Below are 20103 nucleotides of genomic sequence, written 5' to 3' on the forward strand. Positions count from 1 at the left end.
ACGTAATATCGACACGATTTCGAAATTATTTTCAGAACTTTTTCCCGGTAAAGAAAGGCTATTTTTAAGTTATTTATATTTCTCGGGAGCATTATTTAGTTTTTCAAATTGTTTTTGCCACAATTTCTGAGTTATTTCGGGTTTTTGTGTTTATATGATACACAATAAATTCTGAATTTTTTCTTATAATTTTGGAACTAGTTTAGGGACATTTCTAGCAAATTTTCCTTGTGAGATTATTCATGATTTATAAGTGATTGTTTCAGTAGTATTTTGAATGGATTTTGACATTTTCTCTAAATTATTTCGAGTAAAGCTTCGTAAATTGTATTAAAACATTACTGGTCAATTTCGAATACATTTAGTGGACCATTTAGAGAGTACTTCGAAAGTTCTTACAGTATTTTGTGATTATTTCAATAACATTTGAGGATTTTGAGATAGTGAGCTAGTTTTGAAATAGCTTATCCATTCTCCAATCAAATTTATCACTAACTCGAGATTATTCCGGCCAAGTTTTTGGAATTCTGAGCCTATTTCTCATAATTTTGTCGTTGTTTCGAAATAATTTTGAAACAATTGGAGGTACGTACTGTGGCGATTATTTGCTATTTTAACCCACCTGCCACAATTTAATAAATGTTGCACAACACAAACAACAATATAAACAGATCAGACAGCAAGCAGCTACGCATTAGGGTTGCCAGATTTATATTTCGGATTCCCGGGACAAACCTCAAATTTGAGCCAAATTCCCGGGATTTTTAAAAATTTCCCGGGGCATTTGAAAAATAAGAAACACCTATATATTTACATGGGTTGCTCATTCTACGAAATAGTTTTTAGATAGAATTAAACATTTTAAACTCATTTATCTATAACAAATATTTTTATGAAATAGGCTACACAATTAATACAATTACTGTGTTTAATGCGAATTCGATATTCTATGGATACATTTTCCAAACGTTATTTTAAAACACAACAATTGCCCATGCAAAATGAATATTTAGGTGTGGGAAATGTCAAACATTGACAATATTCAGAACCACAGTAGGAATGAATTTTTCTTCTTTCCAGAGTTGCATGCAATATGCTAATGAGCTGAATACAATCGAAGCCGCAAATATGGCTATTTTTTGTAGCAGATTGTAATTTATTAATTTTGATATTGTCAAAATGCCGGGTTAAAGCATTTCCCGGCGGGACACTTTAAAATTTGTGAAAAATACGGGATGTCCCAGCCAATACGGAAAATTTGGCAACGCTACTACGCATACATGCACACAGTTACAAAAAGCGAATCCGAAATTACGCACACAAATTCACAGCAGCAAAGGGCGCGTATGACAATATATAAACTATAGACTGAGATGCATATAGCTGAAGCCAAAATGAGATACAGAAATGCGAAATAACTAACTATTCGGGTGAGCAGTTCAAGAAGGGTTCATATCCTGTGAGAGGGATGCTGACAAAACCAACTGAGTGCTATAGAAGCAGCGCAGTTTGGAAAATGATCAATTAGTTTGATTCCAATACGATGTAAGTAAAGTACGCGAATAATATTATTTGTGAAGTTCTACTATAATAGGAGTGTTGTGCTGTAAATAAAGAACATTTTGTATTTGGAACATTTGTGTTAATTTATTTGACAGTTCAGTGACTCGAACGCTAACAAAAGGCACACAATGATCGAGAATGCTTTGAATTCGCTATATATTTCTCACCTGGCTCTCACATTATATTTCTGTATTGTAATTGATTTTATTAAAAACCAGTTAAAATATATTACAAGATATGTATATGCTATGTTGTTGTAATGTTACTTTTAAAGGCCAATAAATGTTAACAGATGTGCGAAAATTATTTGGTTTAATAAAACAAGCTTCTTAAAATGTTGTTAAATTCTTAGTGTCGACATCAACCACAATCACAGTGGTTAACAACAAAAGCGGAAACAAGCAAAATTACACAAAACTTTATAGCATGAAAGAGTGAAGTTTAACAAATACAAGCAGGCTGCATATACTTGAACACACACATATAATAACATATTTACTACAACAATGACGGCAACAAATTGATATTTCCTGTTAAGGACTTCATTAGAAATGAGAAAGTGTTGAGATGCATTTATGTAAGCATGTGCATTAGGATGGGTCAAATTTATTGTTGAAAAGGCACATCCAGTTTCTGAATCTATGGGTCATACTGAGTAATATTTCCCATGGGAATATAGGTATGAAATGAATTTCGAGCCTCCATAATTTTGTTATAAAATATTTTTTTATTAGAAATTTTTATTATTATTTTTGTTAGAAAATATTTTGGGCTATTTAAAAATTGAATTTGCAATATGGAAAAGTAAAATATTCGTCGCTATAGCGCGCTTTCCTACAATTTTTCGCAATTTTACGCTTCTTTTTGGGGAAAATCGACGAATTTGTTGCAAAAATTAGGGAGGCTCGAAATTCATTTCAGACCTATGGTCCCATGGACAATATTACTCAGTATGACCCATAGATTCAGAAACTGGATGTGCACCTGAAGATTTTTCCCCATACAATTTGACCCGCCCTAATGTACATGTATAGCAGAACAGGCCTTCATAAAGCACATCATGTTGTGGTTAGTATAGCAATTATGAGTTTCAAAAATATATATAAATAACTTTTAAAACAAAATTTGAAAGGCACAAGAATGGCAAAAGACATCAGGAATTTTTTACAGACGTTTTTCAAGTAACTTTAGCATACTTAACAATGAAAAAACGTTATTTAGAAGTTATCAAGACAAATTTGCTGTAGCTTGAGCACTGTTTTCATGAAACATGAACCTAATTGTTAAGTGGGAACAGTTTTTTTTATTGAATTAGATACAACGAAAGAACACTGAATTATTGTTTGCCTGAGAACAGTTTTTGTTACAGGAACAGATCCTTACAACGTAAAAAGCTTTTGGGTTATGAATACGAATACAAATATGAAAATGAATATGAATGTCAATACGAATATAATTATGAAAATCAATACAGATATGAATGCGAATTTTAATATGAATATGAAAGCGAACATGAGTATTTGTATGAATAGGGAACCCAATATGATATGGATATGAATATGGACATGAGTATGAATCCGAAAATAAACCAAGGACTTTTTTTTAAATATTTGAATTTTTAACCTAAAAGTTATCTATTCAAGTAAAAAAGCAACTGTTTTTTATTTTATTTTTTCATATGAAACCGAGTTAACTGTAATGGGAACAGTTTTATTTTAATTTATTACGTTTTTGCTGCACACCATCTCATGCGAAAGAGAAAAGTGTAAAATGTCAGATATATAAAAAAGTTCTTTCATAAAACCCTTTTGTCTATAATTAAAAATAGAGCTAACCGAATTTGGAACAGTTGTAAAGAAAAATTTCCATGAATATTATATTCAAATTAGATAAGAAAGAGAAATACAAAACAACGACTGTTAAATTGAGTGGTTTTCGGAAGCTTGAAACAGTTTTTTCAATAATTTTTTATATAAAAACGAATTTATTGAGGTGGGAACACATTTGTTGAAATAACTCAAATAGCTGTGCACACATCGAAGGCCGATTCAAATAAGACCAGCGCTTTTCCTACAGCCCTCATTGCCCTACAACAATAATTACTTACACATGAAAGGCTTTATGTTAACACAATATCATTTAACTAAAAATATACTTGCAACTTACGCATGACCTGAGTTGTTGTAACCGTAATTTGTTTTGAGTGACATATAAGGATGTAACGTAAGGATATATGGATGTGATAAAGGTGCTAAATGTCACGTGACAGCTTAAGCTGCTACCATCCAACTACAACAACAAATTACGAAAGTGGATACAGTTCTATGTGTTAATGGATTTCTATATACACTTATGCTTGTGTTAGTGTAGAGAAACAGATATAAGTACATGTGTGTAGATGTGTATACCAGAAGGAAGAATGTAGATATGTGAAGTTGAAATTATGTAGGTGTGAAAGTTATGGAAGTTTCAATTACAAGTTGATTAATTTATTAACACGAGTTGAATATTATATTTTATACAATAAGATGGACACGAGTTTATTTTTAATGTAGGGTACATATTCATAACGTAAGTTCAATTCACAAAAGCACTAACCAACAAATTCTAAATTATGCAAAGGAGGAGCAAACAATTGATTTCTTCATATTCAATACATGCAGGTAATTGTTTTAAAAAAATATTACTCCGTTTATATTACACTGTTAAGCCTGGCTACAACAATATCAAATTTTAATTAATAAAATAAAACAAATACATGGCATGATTTAAATACGTGAAGATTAAGATCGAACAGCAACAAAGCAAATGAATTTTCACCAAAAAAGCTTATCATGGCAGAAATACATTCGGGGTGTTTTCGCAACCGCTGCCGAGGGCACAAGTCCCGGATATAATACTCGGCAAGAGCCTGGTTTCAACATGGATGGTCTCATCAGAACCCCTCCTTCCTGATCACCCGATCATAAGGTTTGATCTGGGTGCGATATCAAGGCAAGTCACACTTAAAAGTAGTCCTAGGAAAACAGACTGGACAGACACTCTTATAATGTTATAGAGGCAAACGTAGGAAGACTCAAGACAAATTGAAGAAGTACCAATTGCACTGAGTAAGAAAGTATAAAGAAAGAGCCAACAAAATAATTTAAATGCCTTCAACTTCAGTTGCCGGATCTCTACAGCAAAGGGTAAGAAGGCAACTTCCTGGTGGTCGCATTATATATAGCATAGTGAGGAGGACTGGTAGCTGGGGAGGAATAACACAAAATCCAATAGAGTACAATAAAGAGATAAAAAAAGTGAAAAGGTAAAGTTTGAGGATTTTCTGTGAGGGAATTTCCAGCACACCTGCAGAGATAGAGAGGCTTAACAAGGCCCAAGTAAAGAGCACATTAATTTATCAGTTTAGCAACCAGACGGTTGCTATACCGGAACAGAGGAAGAGCAAGCAATAGCCCTTCTGGAAAGGTACCATCCCGATGTCTCTCCGCAAGTACCGGAAACAAGAGAGGCAAACGCTGACAAAACTGCCCCACAATAGCGATAGAGGCCATCTTCGATAGAGCAGTCAGCCAAACGAACCCTCCTGGATATCGCAAGTGAGCGTTCAAAGCTATATCATCACGGAACTTGGAGGAACTGAGAGAGGATCCCAATATCTCAAATCACGAGAGATGATATCCTCTGGCAGTTAGTATTTGAGAAAAGTTACAAAGTGGAATTGGAAGACAAGATTGCATAGAATGAAACGAAACTAAAGAGCATCCAACGTCTACACAAGATCGTATGTTACAAAGATGGCCCGAAGACGACAGAGAGAACTGGAGCTGGAGTTTTAAGATCACGAGCCAAAATAGCAATACTGTGGGAGTGTACTCAAGCATATTTCAAGCGGAAGTATTCGTCATAAGTCAGTTCGCTGAGCTGAATCTTCTACGCGGATACTCCAATGAAACAATCACCACAGCCAGTGAGAGCCAGTACGTACTCAGAGCAATTTCGGCGTTCGAGATTAAGTCAGCACTGGTCCTTAAGTGCGTGGAAAAGCTAAATCAATTAGAAGCTCACAATGTCGTATTGTTGGCCGGCCTGGATTTCATGCTACATGGGGAGTGAAGGACAATGAGCAGGCGTACAGCCTGTCTTAGGGGGCAGCGTCTGCATGACCCATCGGTCCTGGGCTGTCTCTGCCAGTCGACTACAAGAATTAAGGGGGACATTTATTGTTAGAAGAGAGGGAAAAGAGAGCAGAGCGGTGGCGCAATGCGCCAGCTTTGATACAATCCAAGTTATTGTTAGGAGGTTATAGCATAATTCGTTACAGGGCAATAATAGGCCTCTCGAAAAATAACCTAAGAATTCTAGCAGCTATTATTACAGGACACTGTACACTTAACAGCCACATGCAGAAACTCGGCACATAATCGAATAACACATGGCGATTGTGTGATCGATCAGCGAAGACGGCTGAATATAATGCGGTACAATCTTAAGATGTAGCGTTAAGTTTTTGGAGTCACCCTGGGCAGAGCATATCCATTTTAAGTCCCTCAAGTCAAGAGATCTATTAGGCTCCATCAAAGAAGTCCGCTTGGATGAGCTGCTGTGAAGGTGATGAGGGCACAATAGTTCAATGATCGTAGTTCAATCCTTAATAAGCTATACACCCATCTATATTCATATTCATAGCCATATTCGTATTTATCTTCATCTTTATCTTCGTCTGAATCTTTATTATCATCAACTCTATCTTCAAATACAGCTTCATTTAATTTTTCATCTGGATCTTCATATTTATCTGCAGGTTGAGTGTTCTTATTCTAATCCTACTCTGTTTTATTCTCCAACTATTGGAATTAGTATTATTGCTCCGATTCGTATTCGTGGCTGTTTTGCCAACTGCTTGCTGCCTTGCATCAATACAACATTTCTTTTAAGTCAATAGTTGAACAAGTCAAACATTTATAAACATAATTAAACAAAAACTCTGAGATAAATGTTCAAAGCATACTCGCACACACACTGATGTGCATGGTGGTGTAAAGTTTATTAACATACGTACTTCTCTCAAAAGCCATGTAGGAAATTAAAAAAGAAGAAAGATAAGAAGATAAATAATCGAGATGCAATAAAGTAGACAAATTTAAGCCTAATCTAGGTCGATATTTTCAAACCCAAGTAACGGGTTTGTTGTTAATTATACCCGATATGAAGTAGTACAAAAAAAGTAGAGTTCTAATACATACTCAACATCCTACCCCATTTTAAGCTTGCTATAAGTTAAAAAAAAAAACAAACAATTAAGGAAGTCTAAGTTAGGGTGAAACTGAACATTACATACCCAGCTGTACACTTGAAATGCTGATTTTGTTTGTTTTGTGTGCTTAATAATGTTACAAGGCTGCGCAATATTTCTGAACTAATTTTTCTTCAAGTTATGGCTCCCGAAACATAGAAAATTTCTTAGTCATAAAAGGGGCGGTGCCACGCTTATTTTTTTAAATTTGAAGTTTTTCCTATTTATTGTTACAAATCCACTTGGGAAATGAAATACCATTGATATAAAGCTCCTTTTGCAAAGATATAGATTATTTTATTCGTCCACGACCCTTTTAAAAATCTTTTATATAAAAGTGGGGATGGTCGTTAACCGATTTCGTAAATTTTCCTTCAAAGCATTCCTTATAGTAAAGGCAACCTCTCTGCTGAATTTTGTTACGATAGGTTTAACAATTTTTGATTTATAATTAATAATATTTGTAAAATTAATTTTATCAAAAGCCCAATTTCGACATTCTAGGTGTAATATTTTACTAAATCATCAGGTTTAGTGTTTTCCAAAATGTTATATATATAAAAAGTGGGCGTGGTTATCATCCGATTTCGCTCATTTTCAATATCAACCTATTCTGGGTCCAGATAAGCTTGTGCACCAAAGTTGGTGAAGATATCCCCCATTTTTTCAAGTTATCGGGCAAACGGACGGACGAACGGTCGTGACTCAATCAATTTTTTTTTTTTCGATACTGATGGTTTTGATGTATATGGAAGTCTATATCTATCTCGATTCCTTTATACCTCTGCAACCAACCAACAAGCAAACAATCGCGGTTTTCAAGCAGGCACGTATATTTCCCACTGGTTATACTTTTTGCGCATAGTTGCTCATTGCATCATTCGCAGTCAGTCTGCACAGATTTCGTATAAACAGCTGCATGTCATAAAATGTTGCAATTGAAATATATCCGTAAAGCACAACATGGAATTTTGATGAGGAAGGAGCACAGAGTAAAAAGTCAAAAATTGAGAGTCGGGAGATAATCTAATACTGTCTTCACACAGACGGCTTATTGAATAATAAAGGCAGTTTTCTACATTAAGACGCTTATTGAGCTCAATCTTCCATACAAGATTCGAATCTATAATGAAATCAAAAGGCCAATGCAACTCTGTTGGGAGCGTTCAGTTTCTTAGTTTTTGATGTGTTCAGTGCTTAAAAATGTCATTTGTCAAAGTAAATGTCATTGTCTGCATGGCGGAACGATACAAGGTGGCCGCATCGAACAGCTGATTATAACCTTTTTTTATTTGATTTGATACATCAACTATTGTGAATGATAACTAAGTGTGATATCTCATCTGTCAAATGCCTGATAGGATGTTCAATATGGCTACTTTTTAGCGTTTTGGCAGGGTGTTCAATATGGCGGCGCCTATCTTCAGCGGGTGATAGAAAGAGATACAAAATGAGACAGCGATAGTCAAGTACAAATCAGGTGATCAAATCATTTTGGAATTTTGACGTCTATGCAGAAGATATCACACTTAGTTATCATTCACAATGACACCAACTTCCGGCGCAGTACGGTTTTGACATTTGTCCATCGAATTTACAAAAACAAAGTACATGGAATTGTTATTTATGTATGTAGGTATGTCACCATGCTGCCACCTTGTATCGTTCCGCCATGATTGTCTGTTATATAGCATTGTCATTTTATTCGCTTGACATTTCATCCTTCATACTAATCGAGCAGTTACTTCTGTGTGAAAGCAAAAAATTTACGATTTCATTAGAAGGTGAAATTAGATCATTAAGTATCTGTGTGAAAACATTATTAGGCCATTTCCTACCCTCATTTTAATAAGCTCATTACCGTCTTCCCGTTTTATAACTTCATTTCATATCCCAATTATCACTTTTGCACTTAATCACCGCATATAAGCATATCTTTCACACTTCGTAGTTGTTGAGAAAATTATCACATCCGAAGAAGCTAAAGCATTGCCTGCACATAAGAGTAAGAACGGAGCTCAAAACTTTCACACTATGTGGAAATATGAACTAAAGTAGCACTGTCAAATAAAATTTTAGTCAGGCAAAAGTCGGAAAGGCATTGAGCAACTAGCTTGAACTGGCCGGTCAATAAGACCTGACATAGACAGAATGTTTGCATAGTGTTCTTCAGAAACTAAGGCAGCGCCCTTTTAATGAACAAAAAAAAATGCTCTTTATCTTATTCCAGTTCGCTTAAGTTTTAGCAGTGGCCTCGTCTAATATATTTGATCAAAATCCGCTCAATCAACTCAAAATCATTTAAGTAATAAGGCTTGTATGAGTTCATCTCCTTTTAATATTCCAAGGTATTTCCACACGTTTTATCATTTTCTTCAATTCGTCCAGGAAAACAAGACAAGTTTAAGAATGAGGATTGAGCTAAGATTACTTCTCTCGCAGTGCTGATGTTAAGATAGCTTTTGTCTGCCTCCAAACTCAGCCCTTCAAAGACTGGAACAAAATCCCCAAAGGAAAGTTTGGACATTATCATAATAAAATTAATGAGGAAATTTGAATGATTTTAATATGTGCTAATATGAAAAAATTTTAGTCAAATCAATAAACTATAAACTACTTCACAACTGATATAAAGACGTCTCCTTACTAGTAGGCCAAAATGTTCCTTGAGGAACTACTGTAGTTGAACTTTCAGCTGAAGAAATCAATTTCCTCATCCATCGAAATGCGCGTCATTCTGGCACAACTTCGAACTCGATACTGTAATAGCTGGAACTCTTACTTATCCAGAATCAACCCCGACATACCGCATATATGTCCTGCTTGTAACGTGACCATATATGACAACAACCAGTTTTTCAATTGAGATGTGGAAGCAACAACTCATGCACCCATATCCAACCCTGTTGAAATTGCAAATTACTTCGGTCTCCCGTCAAAATATATTGGCGACAATTTGTGAGTGATCGCACCATTTCGATGGAGTGAAGTACTGCTGTAGCAGCAACAACAACACCAACAGCTGGGGCAAACCGAAAAAAACGGTGCTCGTCCTGTTCACCAGGAAGGTTAAAAACCTTCTTAAACTTACCTATCCAACAATAACTTCATAAAAGATTAGAAAACAAGTAAAACTGGGAAAACGAAGGGACAAACATGCCACGGCATATCAAACAAAGTAAAGAGCGCCCTCATGGAAGACCAACCCCTATTTTATATTTGTGTATTTATTTAAGATAAAGCTCCAGAACTCCTAATATGAGAGCAGCAATTGATCAGCTGTCGAGTGAAATGACCCGCCTGTTAAACATTTGAATTGGGCGACGATCTGAAGATGCCAAAAGAAACGCCAGGTTACGAACAAAAGTTAGGTAACAAAAATGGTGTAAAGAAGCGAGGAAGGGACGCTGGAAGTACGGCGAACGCTGATATTGAGATGCACGGTGGTTTAAATGAGTATTTACATAAGCGTAGGATATATGCGGATTCCCATTGAATTGAAAAACGACGACAACGTAATGTTTTATTGCCGTGCCTTTCTTAGCGGAGTACGCTCTGTACAAGGAGTTTTTGGGGAGAAACGAATTTAGTTCCCCAAATGTGCAGACACATAGATTGTAGGATGCTATAAGTGAAATGGTCTTTCTAGTTATGACGCGACTAATGGACGCTGAAATAAGCACAGAGAAATGCGCACGCAAGCAGTGGCGATTAAACCGTCTTTCCACTCGTGATGTTGTATATAACGGCGGTCGCACGGATTGTGGAGAAACAGGATTGGAATTTACTGAGCCACTTAAGGGCAGTACGTTGCATAAATATCTGACAAAAAATAAGAGTCATGTCGTACATTCTAGGAACTAGTCGTTGCTGCTACAGTATTGCTCTTTTTTGCAAAAAATATTAATATTTTGTAAAATTCTTGCGCGCCTTATCGTTAGAATCATTCAGTGATAAAATCTAGCATAGCGTATCTATTTCTAGTCTCGTTGGCATTTTTTGCACTGTTTTTTCTTTCTGGACTCCAGGGTACAGCAAAACAAGTAAGGAAGTCTAAGTTCGGGTGAAACCTAATACTGCATACCCAGCTGTAAACTTGAAATGCTGTTGTTGCTTGTTTTGTGTGCTTAATAGTGTTACAAGTCTGAGCAATAATACATATACAAATTGTTCTATTCTGACCTAATTTTTCTTTGAGTTATGGCTCCCGAAACATAGAAAATTGCTTAGTCATAAAAGGGGCGGTGCCACGCTAATTTTTTGAAATTTAAAGTTTTTCCTATTTATTGTTATAAATCCACTTGGGAAATGAAATACCATTGATATAAAGCTATTTTTGCAAAGATATAGCTTATTTTATTCGTCAACTACCCTTTTAAAAATATTTTATATAAAAGTGGGCGTGGTCCTTATCCGATTTCGTTAATTTTTCTTCAAAGCGTTCCTTATAGTAAAGGCCACCTCTCTGTCGAATTTTGTTACGATAGGTTTAACGATTTTTGATTTATGATTAATAATATTTGTAAAATTGATTTTTCACAAGTGCGCGGTGCCACGCCCATTTTAAACAAATTTTTCAAATTTTTATCAAGAGTCTCAATATCAGTCCACACTTCAAATTTCAACGTTCTAGGTGTATAATCAGGTTTTTTTGTATTTTCCAAAATGTTATGTATATAAAAAGTGGGCGTGGTTATAATGCGATTTCGCTCATTTTCAATACCAATCTGTTCTGGTTCCAGATAAGTTTGTGTATCAAATTTGGTGAAGATATCCCAATATTTACTCAAGTCATCGTGTTAACGTACAGACGGACCGACGGACGGACGGACATGGCTCAATCAAATTTTTTTTCGATATTGATGATTTTGATATTGTAAATATCTGGTTCAAAGGCGCCCTGCATTAATAAGGTGAAACTTCTCGGCCAATAAAGATGGCATATGACTTGAATGTGTCCATTGCATCCAGGTAAGGATGGCCATAATGGGCATCCCATAGATGACCTGCAACGCGATTCTTCTTAAAATTACGGTCCCTTCAGTCAACTTAACTTCGTAGTTAGCGCGAGTAAACATTTTGTGGAACTAGTTCAATGTCAGTTTAAATTATTCAGATGTACATTTTCCGACTAACTTGCCGTTTGACTGTTGGGAGAAGTGTATTTGCAGATGTCTATGAATTCGTTTTGCTGCGGTTCGCAATTTACTTGCATAAATTGAATTTATGTACTGTAAATTATGAGCAAACGAAATGCTTTGCGTTTAGTGAGAAACTTTGTTTGGGATTTTGTAGGCTTTGTTGTACAAGTTCGTACATATACAGTACAGTCGGAAAGTATTAGAACATGGTGAAAAAAGGTGTTTTTCTCAGTTTATCCTATTGTAACGAATTTATGGAACTCCGCTTTATTTCTCGATAGTTTTTTGCTGCTTTTTGCAAAATAATGATTTGGGCTTGTATTTCGACGGATATTTCCTTTCGTTTAACCATTTTCAATCTGGAAAAATACAATTCTGAGGTTATTTCAACATAAGCACCTTTTTTTATCGTGTTCTAATACTTTCCGACTGTACTGTACATACATACGTGTTTCTTAAATTTCAACGATCTTACAGCACTGATGATGCTCAAAAACGAGGAACCGTATCAACACAACCGGGTGCACTAATGGTTTTATCAGTTTCATGTGAATGCTACTGTGGTCCGATCCGGTCGATTCCACCAAACGTCTATTGCAACACTAAAATATACCAGCTCTACAAATTTAAACAAGATATATCTAAAAGTGCAGGACTATTTTGCGTTCAAACAGACAGACGGAGATGGTTAAATAAACTCAAGCCGTCATAGTGATTATTTCCTGGAAGCCGGAAAAATGAGCTTGACTGTGACACCTTTTAAGTGGAGGTCGGTTCACTAAAGGTTCACAAAGAAAAGTATTCATCTGAGAATAATCGTCTTACGTCGAGGTATAGATATCCTGATTTTTCTTCAGAAGATGCTATTCTGATAAATTCCGGAAGTTCTTTGGAGAATAAAATAAAAAAAAACAAGGTTATAAAAAACAATAGTTTATTGTAGTTAAATCAAAGAAAATAAAAACAAGTAAAGAAGGCTAAGTTCGAGTATAACCGAACTTTACATACTCAGCTGCTAAATTACAGCTTGTAAAACTTTTAAATTACCTTCTTTTAAAAGTGGGCGGTGCCACGCTCATTGTCCAAAAATTTAGAAATTTTCTATTCTGCGTCATAACGTTAACCCACCTACCAAGTTTCATCGCTTTATCCGTCTTTGTTAATGAATTATCGCACTTTTTCGGTTTTTCCAAATTTTCGATATCGAAAAAGTGGGCGTGGTTATAGTCCTATTTCGTTCATTTTAAATAGCGATCTGAGATGAGTGCCCAGGAACTTACATACAAAATTACATTAAGATACCTCAAAATTTACTCAAGTTATCGTGTTTACGGACAGACGGACGGACGGACATGGCTAAATAAATTTATTTTTTCGCCCAGATCATTTTGATATATAAAAGTTTATATATAGAATTCGATATATATTTAGTTTGGTAGCGTACTCCGCCTATCACACCGAAGATCCTGGGCAAAGCAAAATCATAATTTAAAAAGAAGTTTTGTCAATTAGAAGAAAGTTTTTCTAACTGGAGTTGCCCCACGGCAGTTATTTGGCAAACCTCGGCTACTAAAAACAGAAGTTGCCACGAGTAGGTGACGTTGGCAATTTCGTTAGAGAAGCTATGAATTGCGCTGGTTGGGTATTTTAGTCGCGTACCTGGCGGGTAGAATCGATTCTTTAAATATGCGGAATCACACATCATTAACAACCAGTCTCCTGTGTACCCACACTGTGTACCCACGGTTCGCAATAGTCTCTTGTGATTGTTGGCTTTTATATGAATATACATTTAGTTGGATGTTCGTTTATTATTTTTTGATATTAGATATTACCATAATTACTAAGCTCTCCATAGGCGATATCTATGCAAATACCCCTATATTCATATCACTGATGCATACACACATTTGTGCGTACAACAAACACTAAGTGTTTAGGTAAATTATTGATTTATTATTATTCAAAGGCTTCAAATAACCAAATTTATTATTCACGTACTTATATGGATTTTTGGGTTAGCAAATACCTAGCACAATGGCGCTGAACTGTACATAACTAAGTTCAATGACCGATATGTATTGCGTATTTGGTAGCTAGCCAGGAAGCTACTAGACAAAGGACACACAATCATGTTGAGGCTCGCTTAATTGAGTTCAACTGGTTGAGTTCAACTGGACGATTTTTTGTTGAAAAAGTAGCAAAATAGGCCAAATAAGCTTTTGAACGCTCTTAGAATCAGGAGGTATGTTTTATGCCACCGCAAACATATTTATGCTGACTCGGCACTTTCTTAACTGCTTCAAGCTCAAGCTGTCCTCGGAGAGACATGAGTGATTAAAATACACTTTCCATACGTCTTGTTATGACTAAGGTCAAATATAAGAGCTTCAAATTCTTTAATAATAACAAAGCGATAGTAGTTTAGAATATTATTATAATATTGTGTGCACTAAAAACAAAGAAAAATATTAAAAATGTAGAAAATTTTAATAAACCCGACATTCTAGGTGTAATATTTTACTAAATCATCAGGTTTTTTGTGTTTTCCAAAATGTTATATATATAAAAAGTGGGCGTGGTTATCATCCGATTTCGCTCATTTTCAATATCAACCTATTCTGGGTCCAGATAAGCTCGTGCACCAAAGTTGGTGAAGATATCTCAATATTTACTCAAGTTATCGTGCTAACCGGCAAACGGACGGACTTAATCAAATTTTTTTTCGATACTGATGATTTTTATATATATGAAGTCTATATCTATCTCGATTCCTTTATACCTCTGCAACCAACCAACAAGCAAACAATCGCGGTTTTCAAGCAGAACATTTACATTTTGGCACGTATATTTCCCACTGGGTATACTTTTTGCGCATAGTTGCTCATAGCATCATTCGCAGTCAGTCCGCACAGATTTCGTATAAACAGTTGCATGCCATAAAATCCGTAAAGCACAACATGGAATTTTGATGAGGAAAGAGCACAGAGTAAAAAGTCAAAAATGGAGAGTCGGGAGATAATCTAAGAAAAAATTGATAAAATTGGATTCACAAAAGTTTATATGTGTAGACATGTGAAATATTTAAATAAACGTGATGTTAGTAGCTTAAGCAGATAGATAAACTCACTATGTTGAGTAAAACGCAGCGATAATTGATAGAACAAAAGTCGGCTAAGTATGGGTTAGGACCTAGACCTAAAACAAACTGAGAGAGCCAATCCAAAATGAACTTATAAATAAAGACTGATATGATTAGAGTTAAATCTATAGGATCTATAAATTTATAATAAAAATTCAGCTTTCTACAAGGCACCAAAAGCCAGTCAGTCGGTTCTGCCTTGCATAGGGCCGCCATGAATATTAAAGAAGCCTCGGAATGCCAAGATTATGGTCTAGGTGTTATTATCGACATTACAGTGGCTTTTAACAATGTATCGAAATGAGCAATTATCGACAGTCTTAACTCGACTCAAATACATAAGAAAGGGGATACTGCAAACTGCACCAACTATCGCGGAATCAGCCGTCTTAATATAGCATATAAGGTCCTGTCAAATGTATTGTGCGAAAGATTGGAGCCCACCGTGAATCGGCTGATTGGACCTTATCAGCGCGGCTTCAGACCTGGTAAATATACAATCGACCAGATTTTCACAATGCGCCAAATCTTTGAAAAAACCCGCGAAAAAGGAATCGACACAGATCATTTCTTCGTCGATTTTAAATCCGCTTCGACAGCACGAAAAAGAGCTGCCTATATGCCACTGTGTCTGAATTTGATTTCCCCTCAATTACATCTAGCCTTAACAAATTAAATTGGCTTAATGTAAAAATGCAGAACTATTCGTCGCAATGGGGTGTATGCAAATCCACAAAATCAGTGAACAGAGGAACGCCAATGGGTGGGATACCTCCACGAAAGTTGTAGACGCTGGTTACCAGTCAACTGCCTTGGCTTTTCGACAGATTATTACTCGAACTCACGGCGTAAGCAGATGATGTTTCAGTAATCATAGGCGGCAGAAGTCTACCAACCATCAGCTCTATAATGGATCATATGCTTCGGTTCCCTAGTTGCAATAAGCCTTAGCTTAGAGGGAAGACCCCACAAGAAAAATACAGCAAAAAATAATTAGGAGTTGGCTCCGCCTACCACACCGAAGATCCTGGGTTCACGGCCCGGGTAAAGTAACATTTTAGAAACAGGGTTTTTCGAATTAGAAGACAATTTTTCTAAGTGAAAACTCATCTTGCCTTGCGGATGTCGCTTGGAGTCGGCATAAAAACAAATAGGACCTACTGGTTGTCCTACTGTGATCCCGCTAATTTGTTTGGTCTAAAATCTCTTCGGAGGTTATCGCGCCTTACATTTTTTTATACTAGATAGTAAGTTATCGTGGGATTACCATGTGGAAGAGAGACGAAAAAAGGCTAGGTGCATTAATGTAAGAGGATGCTAAGATACAAGTAGTGCTTAACGCCGAAAGTCTTTTATTATATAATTACAGCCCCTATCAAGCCCAAACTTTACAAGGGATCCTTGTTTTGTGGACACTTACAACAAAGGTACGTATACCAAAAAACTAGAGAAGGTATGCAGATTATCAATCATGAGCATAACGGGAGCCCTAAAAACTACCCCTAGCAGCAGTATTGCATGCTATTCTGCACATTCACCTGTGTACCTGGTGGCGCGGACCATAGCCTCAGCAAAAGCAGCGAGACTCAATGCCTCGCGGCAGCTTGAGAGAAGACCATACGGCCATAGTAGTGTAGCGTCATCAAATATATAATGAACAGACTACCTAATTCCCCACCTGTTGCGTCTCATAGAGCCACAATAGATGTGGAAAGTTGGTACAAGGGCGCTCAATTGAGGCAATAATCTCGCATAGCACAACATCTTAAAGTGTGTTTAAGTGTTAGCAATCCCTGGAAAAAAATCGGGATAGGAAGAAATTTTCATCTATATTAGGTCTCTGCGACTGTGTGAATACATGGAAAAGAAAAAGCGTGTGAGCTAGCTAAACGGGGTGCATCCCTCAAAGCTTGTACGGCCGACGTCCTAATCTGATTGGGCGAGATTAAAAGAAGTCGAGAGTAGCACATCATCTACCAAGCAGGAAAGGCGTGAAACTAAGCGCAGAGATGCTAAGTGTCAAAGACGAAAGGGTTTTCAGTTTGGTTGTTGAACAAATTTCTGGTAAGACAATGAGTTCATTCAGTCTATGTGAGAGCTTCACGGACCGGCAAGTTCAACTACACCTCACAGCTGGGTATATTATATTAAATCTTTGCTCTCATATACATCTCTTTAACATTTTATGATCCTTATGTTTTGCACTTAAAATAAGCAAAACTACTTTGAAATATTGGACAAGGAAACACTCAAAACGCCTACTAGACTTACGCTTCGCTAGAAAGTAGCAACACGCTTTAGAAATTTGTTTGTATATGTGACCCGGCCTATGAAAAGGTGGCTTATGACTTAAAAAAGAAATTGCGAGAAACAGCTGTTAAAGATAAACAATGCATTTCTTCAGTTTCTTAGTAGTTTTTCTTTTGCATTATGAACAGTCATGCCCAAAAGGCAATCAATAAGGGCAAAAGAGCATAAATGAGATAAGTTCGTGTGTGCATATAAAGAGCGATGTTGTTTTCAATGCAAAGCACAAACCAGTTTCTGACCGAAAAAAAATCGTGTGAGTGCTCAGATTTAAAAGCAATGCTGAACGAGTAGGACGTGTGACGCCTGTGAATAATGTCTGTCGAAGAAGAATTTAGCGAGGTATTTCAAACATATTTCTGTGAAAACGAAGAGAATGATGATGATTCGATGATGCTGCTTTACAGTGCACTTGTGTATTACATATAACAAAGAAAAGGAATTGGTAAATAAATTTATTTCGCAAGATTGCTGTAAAAATGAATGCCAAAAAATTATACCGATAAAGATGATATAAACTGCAAGAAATAACTATATAGAATTATCAAAACATGAACTTTATTTGGTTATACTGAGCTGTATCGAATCAGCAATGATGTGCACGGACAAACTTAGAGATGCATACACAGAAATGATGAAATGGAGGAAACATGGAAGGCAAAAAGGCAAAGAGGGTGAAAGGCATAAATTGATGTTCAGTTTTTATCACTTACCTGTTTGCCGTTCATTTTTCCTTTTTGTGCATGCGTGTGGAAGAAAACGTTTTGAAAATTTACTTCGACATTTTCATACACATGTTGCCATAACACGGGTACATGGGTTAGCAAATAAACCATCTACACATGCGAGAGCGTTTCAACCATCTGACATCCAAAAAGCTGTTAAATTTATTGAGTATACAGACGATCTATTGGCTTTTCCACTGCCAGCACGTTTACCCAAATTCAAAGATTATCGCGTCATGAAGCTGCCATCTAAAGAGACAAAGGCTTCAGTATATCGTAAATACATTTCTTCACTCCGTAATGATTAACTTAAAATAAGTATTCGTTACTTCCGACGCATATGGGCTAAATACGTACCATATGTGACAGTTATGAAACCAGCAGATGATCTCTGTGATTACTGTCGTAGTAAGTACGCCATTGTTTACTTTTTTCAAAGTTGTATTTATTGTAATTAAAATTGTCGTTTCTTCAACAGTGAAATCAATATCAATAACGCAAGCCAAAAACGTTCTTGAACTCGAACGTGAAGAAAAACTTCATCTTTTTCTTGATCACTTACAAAAAGCTCGAAATCAACGTGCATACTACCGAGAATGGTGTGACAATACTGATGATACTGCAAATGTCTTATCATTCGATTTTGCGCAAACGGTCCATTATCCAGTGTCTCCTCAACAACCAGGTACAGTCTACTTCAAAGCAACGAAAAAGTGCGCAGTCTTTGGAATTACAGACGAAAAAGGAAAAAATTCAGGTTAGGATTTCATCATACAAATTCAAATCACTTGTTTTGAAAGTATTTTGATTTTTTTTTTTCGACAGTATAATTACATGATAGATGAGGAACATGATATTGGAAAAGGTCCAAACACCGTTGTGAGCATCCTACATTATCATTTGGAAACGTGTTGTCAAAATGTCCAAAAAATTGTACTTTTCTGCGATAATTGTGTTGGACAAAATAAGAATAATGTTATGATATCATATCTGCAAAGGCGGCTGGTTCGAGGACTCAACACTACCATTTTATTAAATTTCCTATTAAAGGGACATACTAAGTTTGCTCCAGATCGGTTTTTCGGTATTTTCAAGGCCAGTACGTCTTACAATCGTCACCAGGTGTCCATAATACAGCTATTTCGTCAAAAAAAGTCGTTTGGTATGAACGGGATAGTTATTTTTAACCATTCTATAATTAAAACTATATAATTTTATAATTAAAACTAGCAGACCCGGCAGACGTTGTTCTGCTCTAAATTTGGTCTATCTGCATATATTTTAATAAGCTTTTTCCGTCTAACTCTGCCCTCACCCCTCTACACTTTTTCCTAATCCGGGTATCCGGGTCCATGTTTAGCCTATATCTCGAGACCCTAGTCACGCAGAGGTGTAAAACTTACTCTGTACTAAAGCACACATCAACAGCTTCAATTTGACACCCATAATGTAAAATCCCATTCTAGGTGTATCCGGGTCCACGTTTTGGCCTATATCTCGAGACCCTGTGCGCCGATCCTGAATTTTTGCTATAAGCCTCACGGAGCCCGAGACCTTTCCATCGAATGCAAAACCGTGGAAATCGGTTCTTGCGTTTTGAAGTTATAGCGTCAGGAAGGAAAACCCGACTTACTTTTATGATATAGATTAAAGAACGTAAACTTTGAGAAAAAGGTGTGAGTACTCGTGAAGCTAGATGCGTAAATATAAAGGTGTACGTTTAGAAAAAATAATGCTTTTAAGTTTACTAAAGATTATCCAGGGGTTGGGGTAAACGCCCAACAGAAGTAACTTTACCGAAAAACAAATAGTTTCGGGCTGTCTAAGCCGCCTTCATAAATATTTAGACGTCGTCAAAATATGCGTATGCGCAGCCGTGCGCGACGAAGTGAAAGACACCAAGGAGCGACCACTGCCATCGACGTCAAC

The 20103-nt window shown here is 36.3% G+C and overlaps 1 long non-coding RNA gene across 1 annotated transcript in view; it reads right to left on the minus strand.

The window, feature by feature from the left end:
* LOC137249524 (uncharacterized) overlaps positions 1–20103 on the minus strand; it is a 519870-nt gene that overhangs the window by 37641 nt on the left and 462126 nt on the right. The window lies entirely within an intron of this gene.

Source organism: Eurosta solidaginis, chromosome 4 (genome assembly GCF_040869045.1).
Source record: "Eurosta solidaginis isolate ZX-2024a chromosome 4, ASM4086904v1, whole genome shotgun sequence".
Lineage (NCBI taxonomy): Eukaryota > Metazoa > Arthropoda > Insecta > Diptera > Tephritidae > Eurosta > Eurosta solidaginis.